This window comes from Callionymus lyra, chromosome 6 (genome assembly GCF_982586985.1).
Source record: "Callionymus lyra chromosome 6, fCalLyr1.hap1.1, whole genome shotgun sequence".
NCBI lineage: Eukaryota > Metazoa > Chordata > Actinopteri > Syngnathiformes > Callionymidae > Callionymus > Callionymus lyra.
The window spans coordinates 15,397,542-15,411,532 of record NC_141823.1 but is presented as its reverse complement, the minus strand read 5'-3'; positions in this window follow the sequence as shown (position 1 = coordinate 15,411,532).

Below are 13,991 nucleotides of genomic sequence, written 5' to 3'. Positions count from 1 at the left end.
TACGAGAAAATTTCAAATTTCAAATTTCAAATCCCCTGGATTGTTTATTTATTCTTTGTTTTTGTCTTTGTTTCTGGAGAAACAGAAGTGGAGATCGAGCTGAAATTGAAGCAAACAAAATGGTTAGGTGGGCGGTGGAAGTGAGAAACGAATACTGGAGAGATGTTTGATCCTGTCAGACTGGTTTGACGAGAACGAACACACACACACACACACACAACCCTACGCACACACACACACATGCACCTACACGCACATATGCACTTACACGCACACAAACAGACACAGACAGTTAAGCCTTTTGTATTGTATAAGAACTATTTGAGATTAACATTATTGCATTATTGTTAGTTTATTGAGAGCATCGGTTCCCTTGTCCATAATAAAGAGCACTTCAATCGTTTTTTAGGTTTCTCAAGTTCATTTTAATTCCAACATACTCACTTGGAGTACTTTTCAGATGTTTATTGCACTTTGATCTACTAATAAAAAGAATACTTTAATTTATCTTGCCATAAAAATATAATGCATCATTTAGCTTTGTTATATTTATATTATAATAGTTTGTTTAAGTAATATTTTTTTTACTTTCCTTAGTTTATTACTGAATTTAAATTTATTTCATGATTGCTTTGTGCTTATTGAGAGGGCAACTAATGTGTTAATTTAATTGATTCTTAAATACATCGTGGACCTCTATTGTACTCATTGGTATGTGTTTGTTTGTACAAAACTCTCTTTTCATTGACATATTTACACAGAAAATGTGCTTAAGCACTGAAAACATTTTGTTTTTCTGGAGATTAAATCTTGTTGAGCATAACCATCTTTAACATTTGAATCATGTGAGTGAGTCAGGAGAGTTGGGTTTTTACATGACTTCCCCTGTAATTTACTTGGGTTTGGTGAGACTCTGGATTTCTTAATTTATTTTATTTTATTCCATTTAACTTACTTATTTCTCAGTCTTCCGTTTCTATTTCACTTATGTATTTTCATGCCACTTATATTGTTAAATTTACTGCTGAGATTTATACATATTATTTTAGTGGCAGACAAAAGTTTAAAAAAATATATAAATCTTGAATAACTACTGATTTAAAGTGAACATTTGTCTCCTTTGTGTGGCATTTGTATAATCCCCTTTGTTCGTTGGTATAACTTGTGATGGTGTGAAGATGAAGCATTTATCCCTGTTGAAAAAACAAGCCAAATGAACAAGCAGATTAAACGATTGTTGAATTTAAAATACAATATATAATTACTGGAGGCAGATATTATTTGTGTGATTGTAATCAAGTATTGCATTTATTTTCATTTCATTGGTGAATGGTTGTGTATACGTTTTGTGTGAAAGAAGATAGCTTCTGAGACGTGACTTGCTCTGATTATCTGATTGTCTGTGTACGCTTGACAAAGCAACTGATTTTTAACATTTATAGTGACAATAAGTCACAAATGGAAGCATATTCTGCTGTAATTTAGTGTGTGAAGACTGATCAGTCTTGAGGTTTGATATCATACAACCATCATGAAGAAGGATGAAGGAAAGACTTCAACATTTGAAACATGTGAGTGAGTCAGAAAAGTTGGGTTTTCACGTTAGTTACCCTTTAAAAAACACTAAGGAATCAACAAACACACACTCAAATACACACACACACACACACACACACACACACACACACACACACACACACACACACACACACTGGGAAATGTCTTTGTTAAAATCAAAATAAATCAAAACAAAGAAAAACTCAATTAAAACATCTTTAAAAATACCAACTTAATTTATAATTTTTTTAAACCTGGAATCATGTATAAACAGTTTGTTGCGATGCATTGGAGACATAAGTTGTAGAATTTGGGTCTGGTGACTTCAGGTTATCCCATCAATCAGTGAGTAGTTTTTCGTCACAGTTGTTCTTGGGAACAATCTAGCAACCTGTCTAATTTTAGTGAGAATGCATCTTAATTCATCATCTTTTCATTCAATGCAGCTGAAGTGAATCCCTGCTACAAAGGGCAAAGGTCAAGGACACCCGTGAGTGATGGACATTCCATCATAGGGTATGGACAGCCAAGACATCACCCCCTGCTTCAAAAAAATTGATAAATATTAACCATCTTTCATATGTTTTCTACAGAGTGCCTGAAGGAAACCCAAGCGCTATATAAATAAATATTACTTACTTACTTACTTACAAGAAGCACATAGTGTACAAACTCCACACAGAGGGGAACCAGGTTCAGTTTAAGAACTAAGAACTGCCTCGAGCTGGAATCATATGCATTATCTCTTGCTGTGAGGCTGCAGCCCAGAAGTTTAACTAGGCACCTCCACGACAACTCTGCCCTGATTCCCTTTTATTTTAATGTAAGAAAGACACAAAACACAGCATTTAACTCGTGTATTTCTTCATCGTTTGGGAATAAGACAGTTCATGCTGAGGTTAGAAAGTAACAATGACCCAATGAGGCTTTTTCGTGAATCTGACTTACAAATGAAGGACAAGCTGCTGCTCATGGCCGTTTTCGGTGAGTTTAATTTTTTAATTTAGTTCAAATTTAGATAATAATTCTATTAAATTCAATATCAGCTGAAAACTTCCTTACAAATGATCATCTCATTTGTCATACAAGCTCGAGGTGGTTCCGGCTTCAGCACATCCAACCATTGGAATTTTGAATGAGGTACTAACAAGACGTCTCCTAGAATGCAAGCTGAAGATAAGAGGAATATGAATAGCGTAGATTCATCCAGACAGGCATAATAGAGGATCTATGATAATCCTGAAATTGATCATCTGGCTGACAGATTTGATTTTAAATGTGTCTTCCACTGCTTAGAGGTTGTTTGACGTCTGAATAACAATGTTGCTTAAAATAGTGGGTTAATACCCCGGGTCGACTGGAATGAATCAGATTGAATCAAGTGACGCCCTCGGACCAGACACGTGCTTCTTTCTAACCAGCATTAACTGTCAGTTCCACTAACAAGTTCAACCATTGTCCCCAAATGTGTGTGAATGACCACTCAGCACGTTGTTGAGTCATTTGTTCTGTAATAGCTCTGGGTTGTTTGTTTTTTAATCAAAATGAACAACGTGATACTTCCAGTGTATCTTTTGTGTGTTTCATTTGGTGCCAAGGATCCGATAGAGATCAGGGACACAAAAATAATAGTTACTTGAAACACCATTAGGGGCGAAGGACACTGAATCTTTCTCTCAAAGGTGTACTCTGTCATGTCTCTAAATGTATGACAAAAGCCCAAAGAACAAAGGTGTGTCTGCAACACTGTGAGAGCTTGTGAGGAGAAAACCTCTATCTTGAACTCTTTCATCAGCTTGACTCACATAATGGTACAACAACATTACCTCGTCACTTGTATGTGGATAGAAATATTCTGGAGTTTTCTCCAAAAATGGATGTGAAAGTATAACTGTTTTTTCATCTTCTTCCAACAATACGTAGCAGCTGCCAGCTTAACTAAAGTAGTTATTGAATACATTGTCTCCCCACTGTATATACATGTATTCAATACACAGCTGATGTTTTCAGGATTTCACGGGCTGTAATTTTGATAATAGGTCCCTGTGAGAGATGGAATCCAACATTCAGATAAAAATCCGGAGAATCACACTGCATTAATTTTTAAGTAGTTATTTTTGTAATTGAAACAACAGAAAAACAGAACTTAATATTTGGTACAAGTTTGCCAAGTTCTTTGTCCCTCTTCTACAGTTTGTTCAGGTTTGTGGGCTGTTGATGGGCAGTATGGACTTTCGGATCCCTTCAAAGGTTCCCTATTGGGATCAGGTCTAGAGACTCCAGGACCTTGAGGTGCTTCTGACGGAGCCACTCCTAGGTTGTTCTCAGCTGTGTTTTGAGTTGTTTTCAACCTGCAAGACCCAGTCACGACCCATCTTCAACATGGTGCAGTCGTCCAAATTAAAGTCACATAAGAATTATAATTGGTCATGATTCAGAATCAATATAACATTTTCCCAAAAAAATAAAGCTGCAGAGAGACATGCACTGCAGTGCTTCATTCAACGCTCCACCAGGTCAGAGCGAGCAAAAGCATTTTATTTTTCACAACTTGTTATTCTTTATGCAACTGAATGAGAAATATCCCTGTTTTGAATTCCTGCAAAGTTTGTGTTCCACCTCATATTTTTGGTACTACAACTTTTATTTTTTAATAAAGAAGCAATTTTATTTGTCTTACTTAAATGTATAGTTACTCAAAATTCACACTTGTTTTCTTTCACCCTTATGTCGACTAAGGGGTTAGAAGTTATTTGTTCATTTAGAGTTCTATACAAAAATGTATTTTTTTTATTTTATTGTAACGACTGGAGGTAAGTTGTCTTCATCTTCGTCCAACTCTAAAAAAATCCCAATACTTTCGAATAAATGTAGGTAAGTTTAAGTAATAGTTGTTTATTACTTTTATGTAACAGTTGCAACAATTATATTTAAGCATTGATAAAAGTAACTCAATAAATGTGAAAAAAAAAATCCATTTGTTACTCTCTCTTTCAAAGCAGATGGGAGTAGATCATGATCGGAATAGGAATGACTAAAACTGGTTTATATAAAAAATAAACAATAAATAAAGGAGTGGCCGCAAGTATAATAATCTAATCGAAACTTTGCATAGTAAAATATTCCCGACTCCTAGTTTCCACCAGAATGCTTTACAGCTGGGATGGTGTTCTTGGGGCTTTATTGATCTTTCTTCTTCCTTCAAACACAGCAATGGAATTCACACTTAAAAGCTCTGACCACATGACCTCCTCTCATTCCTACTCTGGATCATCTGGAAGGTCATCAGAGAATTTTAAGACTTGGCAGAGGTACCTTAGCGTCTGCTACAGGATTTTAATGCATCACATCGTAGTGTGCTACTAATGGGTTTCTTTGGATTTGTTTGAATGAATATGGTGGGTTGCTTTTATACAGTTGAAAAGTTCAAAATACAGATGATGAGTACAGAGTATAGGACGTAAAGTAAAATAGAAAAAAGGTCTGCAAGAGCCGGACTTTTTACTGGTGGCTCGCTAATCAAACACATGTCATGTGTGAACTAAAATGCGAAGGAATCTAAACCATTGAATTTGAACATCCTCGGTAGACAAAGATTCGAAGGAGATCTCCATAGGGGTCAATATAGTTTATTCTATTCCCATTTCTATAAGAGTCCACTAAGTAGTAAAAACTGCTTTTTGTCAATGCCAAGGTTGGACAAGCTTCTCCGGTTAAAAGCCCTTGAAAAGGTTATCATGCCATTAAGACTCATTTGGAGCCACACAAATAGTTTGACTGCTGAAGTTATAATACTATAATCATTAGCTAACATTTAAACAATATTGTTTTATTTCATGAAACAAATTCGATTTTTTAAAGTTGTTTATATCGACAACATAAAGCAACAAAATTATTTGAGATAACAGTAGTACAGGATGAAGGTCTGTCTGTGTATTCTTTTGAAGTTAAATGATATTATAAACCCTCTAAATACGGTCATATCATATATTTTTTTTATCAACAATGCTTACTTCTTTCGGACTGACCAATGCCAAGTTTTTATTCAATGCTCTGTGGAGAAGCTTATAAAGGACAAAAACAAGCCTCCATATTGAAAACCTCTAAACTACAGGACCTCTAAACCTGCTCTTTTTGTGGACGTGACTTTTGCAACAGTCCTGCCTCGGTTCACGATCTGCAATGTGTAACAGGATTTGTATAGAAATGCATCAGCTGCGATGACACCGTCCCGCCAGTAGGGTGGGGATACGACTCCATGCAGCTGGATAGATTTTATATATTTAGGTATTACTCTCAATAAGAGACATTGGTGTGAACAATTCTGTGATTTTTAGCCAAATACAATATGATATCTCTCTTCTAGTCTAACAAATGGTAGTAATATTAGGAGAGTTCATTCTTCAGAATAAACTTCTGGTGTCAATCATGTGAGAATTTAAATAATGTCTAAACAAAAAGAAAACAATATCTGTTATTGAGACAAATAACGAAATATTTTATTCAAGACGCATTTGTATACAAATCCTGTTACACATTTGAGGATATGAATCGTGGCAGGACTGTTGCAAAAGTTATTATTTGCGCAAAAAGAGCAGCTTTCTCTATATTTTGAAACTTGTGCATAGTTTTGGAGGCTTAACTTTTCCGTTTTTATAGATATCTATCTTGTCTGAATTCCCATTTACAAATGAAGTTACACATCCGTACCAAACTCAGGTAAATAAAGTGCATATGATGTATATATATTATATAAGTATTTTGTTCGGAACATATTGTTATCAGGGCGTTTATATTTTGTACAGCAGACTGATTAAACGTTAAAAGCGGTGCCTAGCAACACGGCTGAAGAGCGGAGCAATGGCGGAAACACGGAAAGAAATCTGGTATTTAAAAAGTTCAATTTTTGTATGTTGCTCTGAACTGGTCTGGATAAAAACTGAATAACTACTGACCTCTGGCATTTAACTCTTTGACTTTTGAGAGACACTTTATTAAGTTCTAATGAATTGAATGTTATAAAATATTTTATAGGGGTGTAAGACGTCACAACTATGTAAACAAACATGTAATATTTTCAACTCTTACGCCAACAACAGAGCAGCAACTCTGCTGCCGTGTTGCTGTGAGCGGATGTTTGGAGGAGATATCGACAGGATTCAACAGCACTAACTTAATTTAGTATCCAGAGAAGAATCAAGACAAAGAATATGAGCAGATCAAAGAAGCAAGAAAGACAAAAAAAGCAGTTAACTTCGCTGTTCTGTAGAAATGAGAGAAACCTTCAGTCGACGCATGAAAGTCAACAATAACAAACGTTTCTTTATGTTGACTTCATCATTGGAATCTTTCTCATTCCTTACTGTATTATGTGATATTATGTTGAGTCTAGTGAAAGGCACTTAAATGTGTTATAGTTAAATGCCGAGTTTGTGTTTAATATTGGTTGAATAAAGGCAGAAGAGTTCCCTGGGTGTGACATCAGCGACGCTCCATTGAATTTAGATTCCACAAACTTCAGGACGCCCAATAATAATGTCTATTCAATGTGATTATTTTGAGAACATTGACGACAGCAGTTGATCTGGCTTCACGGATGGTTCTGTCTCTAGTGTTTGCCAATTAAAATTTTATTTTGGTCTGCAAGTAATTAATTGTGTATTATCTCATGAATCAGAATCAAACGTGGATTGCCAATGTTGTGAAGACAACACAGCTGACTTTAATAATATAATCCGTATTAAGTCAATCTGTATAGTTATCGATTACTACCTAGTAAAAAGTCTTACTAGTAATTCAGTAATGTACATGCTGATCATGTTGGAATTTTATGTTTGTTTTATATATCCAGGAACTGATGGTCATGGGAATTGGTGAGACGTCTTGCCTCAAGAATTGGAGACATTTTGTCACGACAAAGTCTGGATTTAGATTACTGACTCCTTCAAGAAACATCTTAAGACATTTTATTTGTGGAACTCCTGTGTTGTTCTCGGTGTTATCTTGACCTTTTAAGTATGTATTTTATTGAGTATTGATTTGATTGTTAAAGCGCTTTGTGACCCTGGTCTGGATTAGCACTCTATAAATATAAATTACTTACTTACTTACCTACTTCCAATATGTGATCAATCAGGAGGTGTTTACTTGTACATCTGCAACAACATTTAACAACATTCCATCAGGTGCTATGGAGCTTCTCTTGAGTCTTCAAGGGAAATTAATTAAAAAAATAAAGAAAATACTCAGCTCTGTCCGAAGAGGCTCCTTGTACTTTGATCGGCGTAGAGAGATGTGGACAAGGATGACCAAAATTACAATTTTCTGTTGACCTGCTGGCCCGTATGATTGACATGCCCTTGCCTGTGGCATGTATTGCAAACCTTTTGGGAATAAGTCTACGGTGTGTCAGACGAACGAGGGAATGTGGGCTGTCAACCAGGGCTTCCTATCGCAGCTTGACTGACGAACGACTTGACAATGCTGTGTTGGAAATAAGACATAGACTACCATTTGCTGGCTATCGGATTGTTAAAGGTTGCTTACAGGCAGAAGGACACAGAGTTCCATGGGAACGTATCAAGGAGTCCATGCACAGGGTTGATGCTGCTGTAGGTTTTGAAAGAATGCTGCACCTAAATTACAAGTAAAAAAACACTTAAATAAAAAAACACTTAAATACCTTTTTTAGGTACAATATTGTCATATTTGGAGGAATAGACGGTTTCACCAGAAAGGTATGTCATTTTCTATTACAATAAAATACTTGCTTTATTGGATCGGCATACATGTTCTTGACATTGTATTTTATAGATCCGTACGGATAGCCTTCCAGGTTAGAGAGATATGTGTACGAGATCTTGAAAGCCCCTCCCTGCATCACAGGGTTGATCAAGACGTGGAAAATGTCAAGATCTCAGAAGCCATGTTTACTGTTAAAGGGTATGGAAGAGGAAGCTTCATGGCTGGAAAAAGTGTCCACAATCAAAGGTTAGTCCATGACATTTGTACATTTTTGTATATACTGTATTTTTGTGTAAAAACAAGTCTTTAAATTCAGAGTTCTATTTGTATTGCATTATTATCTAAGTCTTTTATTCAATTACTTTCTTGTGTGCCCTTGCTCATTGTTTTTTATAAAGGAAATCTAAACGTGATATATGTGACTGACGGCTGTTGTGTTGATTCCTCTGTGTTAACGTTTCAGGGCATGACTTATTCATTCTGGTGAATACAACTGCTATTAACAAGGACAATAAATATGAATAGCTTTGAACGTCTGTGGCGAGATGTTTGGACCAGTGTTACGCAGCTGTATTACGAGGTGCTTCACAGTCTGGAGGAGGATAATCTTCTGAACTTGTCAGACAATGTGCCTTTATTTTGTGCACATTATGTGTTTATTCCACAACTGGCAGCTGAACTTCACACATTCACAGAAACATGGGACAATTATCCCTTGAAATCCAAGGGTGGTCTCACCCTAGATCAGCTGTGGGTTATCAGACACATGCAGAAAACGGATGATGAAAATGAAGATGAGTTGCACGTCTGCTTAATGGACTATTGTGTATACACAGTTACTTGCTTCTAACTTTTATTTGTATTGTACTTTTAATTGACAGAATCCAGAGCATGGCATCAACTGGCAGTCATTTCACTGAGTCGCTGAGGGGCCGTCGGAGTGCAAGAGCCAGAAATCCTGTCTCCTCTAGCTTAGAGGCTGTGACATCCATCACTGATCCACTTGCTCCCTCTGACGATTATGGGAGAGACATTTATATAGCTTTAGTTATACAGTTGACAGGTACATAAATGAGCAATCCCTGGTCTGAATTTTTTTTTCTAATACAAAAAAAACAACAATTGAATTGGTGTCATTTTTGATTCATCCACCAGAATAAATGAATAGAAGTTCAATCTTGTTTAATTTTGTTGTGATTCAGTCTTAATCTAAAGTACACCTAATGTAAGTGTTTTTACAGAATGCTTTTAATAATGGCATCATTAAATCAAGAATCAAATGCGTTGAAACAAATTTCACTTGCAATTGAAGAGCATGACAGGACATTAACCTTTGGCATGATAAATTAGACTGGCTGGCTGGTTTTGTCAATGTATGGGAAATGGTGGCAGTGACAGTACTTTGATCACAAATCAAGACATCCATTGCTATATAATCTATCTCACAAAACAGTTCTCAGAGTACGGTGAAATATACTATCCAGATATGGAAAGACAAAGCAATCACTGCAAACCTACCAAGTTGTAGAAAAGGCACAGAACTTCCGTTTATATTCATCTTGTTTTTAATGACCAGAACCAGCTGCTGAACAAACAGATGGTACAACGAACATAATGAATCTTCTAATGAACATTAGAAAATAGAAAATAATAATTCTGAAGTCACGCTAAGAAAAACGATCGGCACTGTGCCATGGCAGTTTTAAAATTGTTTTTGAAATCCTCGCATTTTGCCAAGCGGGTAACTGGAAAGGTAATTTTACAACTACATGCACTTACAGTTGGGAAACAGATGCTGTGCTGATAAAAATAAATCTTTCCTCTCGCTTTGTAGTAGTGGTTTATGGGCTTGACCAGTAATCCATTGCAGGATCTTGCCAACATTCAATTGCAGACCATCTTCTCCCTCCCTCTGGTCATCTTGTTCTAGAAAAAAATAATGAATGAATTTTCCAAAAAATATATATACACACATACATTATATTCTAAGCTTCATATCATCAAATACATACCGCAATCTTCAACTTCCTGAAAATGGTTCATAACGTTTACTTCTTTGGTGCATTAACGAAACCCTTCTGACTGTATTCTGTCACACACTTCTCCAGGATGAAGGTTGCATCCACCTCTGTACAAAAAGACAAGTTTAGTAGATCAACAAAGCTAATCGTGTTACCCTGACAATATGTATGTGGTACCTTATGATCATGGAACAAAGAAGGGAAGACAGAGGTTGTCCTTCTGCTGCACGACCTTCACAAAGTCATAAAGATGCAGACCTTTCCTTAACTGGTCAAGCATGGGGAAGACTCGCATTGTTGAATGCAATACAACAGTCCTAAAAACACATTTCATTACAAAATAATAGTAAACAAGCCAAATAATCAATGATCTAACTCTACATGATTATTTGTTCATTTTTCTCTATACACACTTGTACACGCATCTCTTCTGTGAGATGGTTTATTTTCTCATCCGTGGCCTGATTTATATGCAGTAGCAAAAGTTGCTTGTTGCTACTACAATAATATTTGCACTTTGAATAATTTACATAGGATTATGTTTCACATTATTTTCTTTCATTACAGAATGAGGCTGGGAAGCACAGCAGAGGTCTGACGCAACAATCACTTGCCTGTCTTATGGGAAAAAAATGGGGCCCATATTTTAACTGGCTTAAAATAATCGTTTCTCAGGAAGAAGTTACTGTTCTTCTCTTTTATGAATAGGCTTCTAAACTATCTCCAAGATCTTATAGCTCCACCCAGTGTAGTTTTCTTTTAATCTGCTAGATGTAGACTATAATCTGAGTTTTTTTTAATAAAAGTGTTTACTATTATGAATTGTTTTGTTTTCATAATATCCATTATCGAAGTGTTGCCGTATGGCATCAATACAAAAAAAACAACTTACAATAGTCAATACAATTTTTTTATATATATTTTTTTCTTGGTTTATCATATAAAAAATATAAATCGTCGCCTTCATGATGAGCTGGGACAGATCCGTGACGTCTTCAGTAGAAACCATTATGTCGTCTGCATCACCACTTTCTCATAAAATTGGGAACAGGGCCCCCTTGTGTGATACTGACTGCCATTATTTCTCCAGCAGACCTTTAGGAAGATTTATAGTTAATTGCATTTCATAAAAGAGCAACATTGTTAAGCAACAAATTGGGGTTTTACCCCGCTGTTCAGTGCCTCCTTGAAAAAGATGACTCTCAATGTCTGCAATCATTTCTGAATAAAAATATATCAAAATTGAATCCATAGAAAAAAACATTTACAGTCTCTAGCTGAAGCCACCAGACAAAAACTCTCTGCTGAGAGCCTCTGTGTCTATTCCATTTTCTCCAATAAAGTATCCCTAATTTTACTTTTAGGGGTGGAATTCTGTAGCCGTTGCCACTGTCACATGAGCTCTTGCGAAGAAGTCGGCCCGCGACACACATATAGCAAATGAGTTGTCTTGATCCTCGTCAAGACTCAACCAAGTCAGGATAACGTAATACTACAGAAGCAGAGCTTTAACACATCAAACAATGGTATAAAAAGAGTTATTGGCCATGGTTACTCATCACTTGTTTTTTGTTGAACAAATCAATAAAGTGCATAGAATATTACCTTTGAAATGGATGCACTTCATTGACAGGGTCTTCATTGTCTACAGTCCTGCAGATGAAAAGAAAGATTTAATGAAGCTACGTTTACCTAGTTGGGCGTGAAGGAAAATAATGAAATATTTGTGCACCGTGATTCACAGTCTGTTGCGTGACTCTCAATAATGTTGCAATCAAATTCTACATTGCAGACTGGGCATTCGACAACCTAAGAATAGTATTTAATTAGGGACTAACCAAATACACTGCTAGATGACCAAAAAGTAAACTAATTAATATTATAGTATTCTTACCGACTGGGGTTCTGTTGTTTTAGATGGGTTACAGTCCTCACTACAGATGACCTTGTTGCAAGACATAGCATGAAATAGTGTAAGTGATTTAATTTAAGAAGATTAAATTCAAAGGCAGACATTTCATATACATCTTTAGTGGAGCTCGATTGTTGAGCATTGTGCCTTTGGAAATTTTGCGAATTCTGGTGCATCTGGTGGTAATGGTGTCATGTCCAATTGGTCTTGTACCAGGGACCAGTATAGAGTTTGTTTTCCATTTTATTTTACAGTCTTCAGCTGGTGGCCATTGTATCCGTTGCGGTCTGTAGTTATAACGGTCAGTTTTCTTTGACTACCACCACCTTAAAAGGAGTGACAAAATTTAAAGTATTACATTTAATTTACCATTACAAAAAACTTGGGGACAAACCAGCCACCAGGAATATTTATCAATTTTGGAAAGGCAGTGTTGTAAAGATGAACAATTTGTGCCTCTGAATGAGTTGTGTTCTCCTCTATTGGAAGGGAACGTTTTCCCAGACCAGCAAGGAATAAGCGCATCTCATGATGTCCTGTTGGTGTCCTTGTACATTGTATATTCAATACATTTTTTTATTGCAACGGCATATGGTGAAAAAGTTTTTTCCCCCTTTCTTCCTTCCGAAACATTCCAGGAAATGATCAGAAAAATGATTCCAAATGATTCAAAAAGTAACTTTTAAACTTAAAAACTTAACCAGGCATTTACATAAAATGATTACCCAATTGTGTTCGTAGGAGGCGCCAAACATACCTTTTCATTTCCAGGTGCAAAGACTGCCCGATGCTCAGGGATAGTTCTGCCCGCTACTGTTGAGGCTGAGCCTGGTGTGGCTCAAAGGTAGAGCCCACTAAGCTGCCCGGCAAAGGGGTTTGTCGGTTGAGCATCTCTACTAAATCACGCGTCATTCTAATTATTGCTTCCAACTGCTAGAAAAAATAACCAACAAATCCAAGATTGACTGCATGGTCAAAACAATAACAAAAACAAGCGTCATGCTTTTTTTTTTACCTGAGTTTGGGTTGCTTGCTGTTCCGCCATTTTTGAAAATATGCGATGAATTGGTTGAATTGACTGGATCATTGAATCTTGGTTCGATGATTATCACCTGTGACCGTTGAATAAACCTGTGACGTCATATTTGACAGGAAATTGATTCGTGTTCGTAACTTTGATCTGTACTCGTAATATTCTTATTCTTACTCGTTATTTTCAAAAGTTAAAAAAAAAAAGAAGTAAGTAATTTGTATTTATATAGAACTTTTCCAGACCAGGGTCACAAAGCGCATAAACAATCAAAAAAATATTCAATAAAGTATATACTTTAAAGATCAAGATAGAACTGATAACACAACAGGAGTTCCAGAAAACCAAGGAAAAGCCTGAACAAATAAAAACGTCTTAAGATGTTTCTTGAAGGATCTTGAAAGATCATTCCAAAGCTTAGGAGCAACAGCCTGGAAGGATTTCTCTCCTCTGGTCCTGAATCGTGTGCGAGGAACCATCAGTAGATTCTGATCCACAGACCTCAGAGCCCGAGGTGGGGTGTAAGGCTTAGTTGCCCTTTAAATCTTGTTGAGGGGCAATAAATACTTCCATAAATAACAAAAGCGGTGTAAAGATTCCTTAAATAAAAACTGTTAAATGTAGACACAGGATTTTTTTTCATTGATAGTTTACATGATGTTTGATATCCTGAGGGCCATATGAATAAAGTGGAAGGGTCCCAATGTGGCCCCCGGGCCGCACTTTT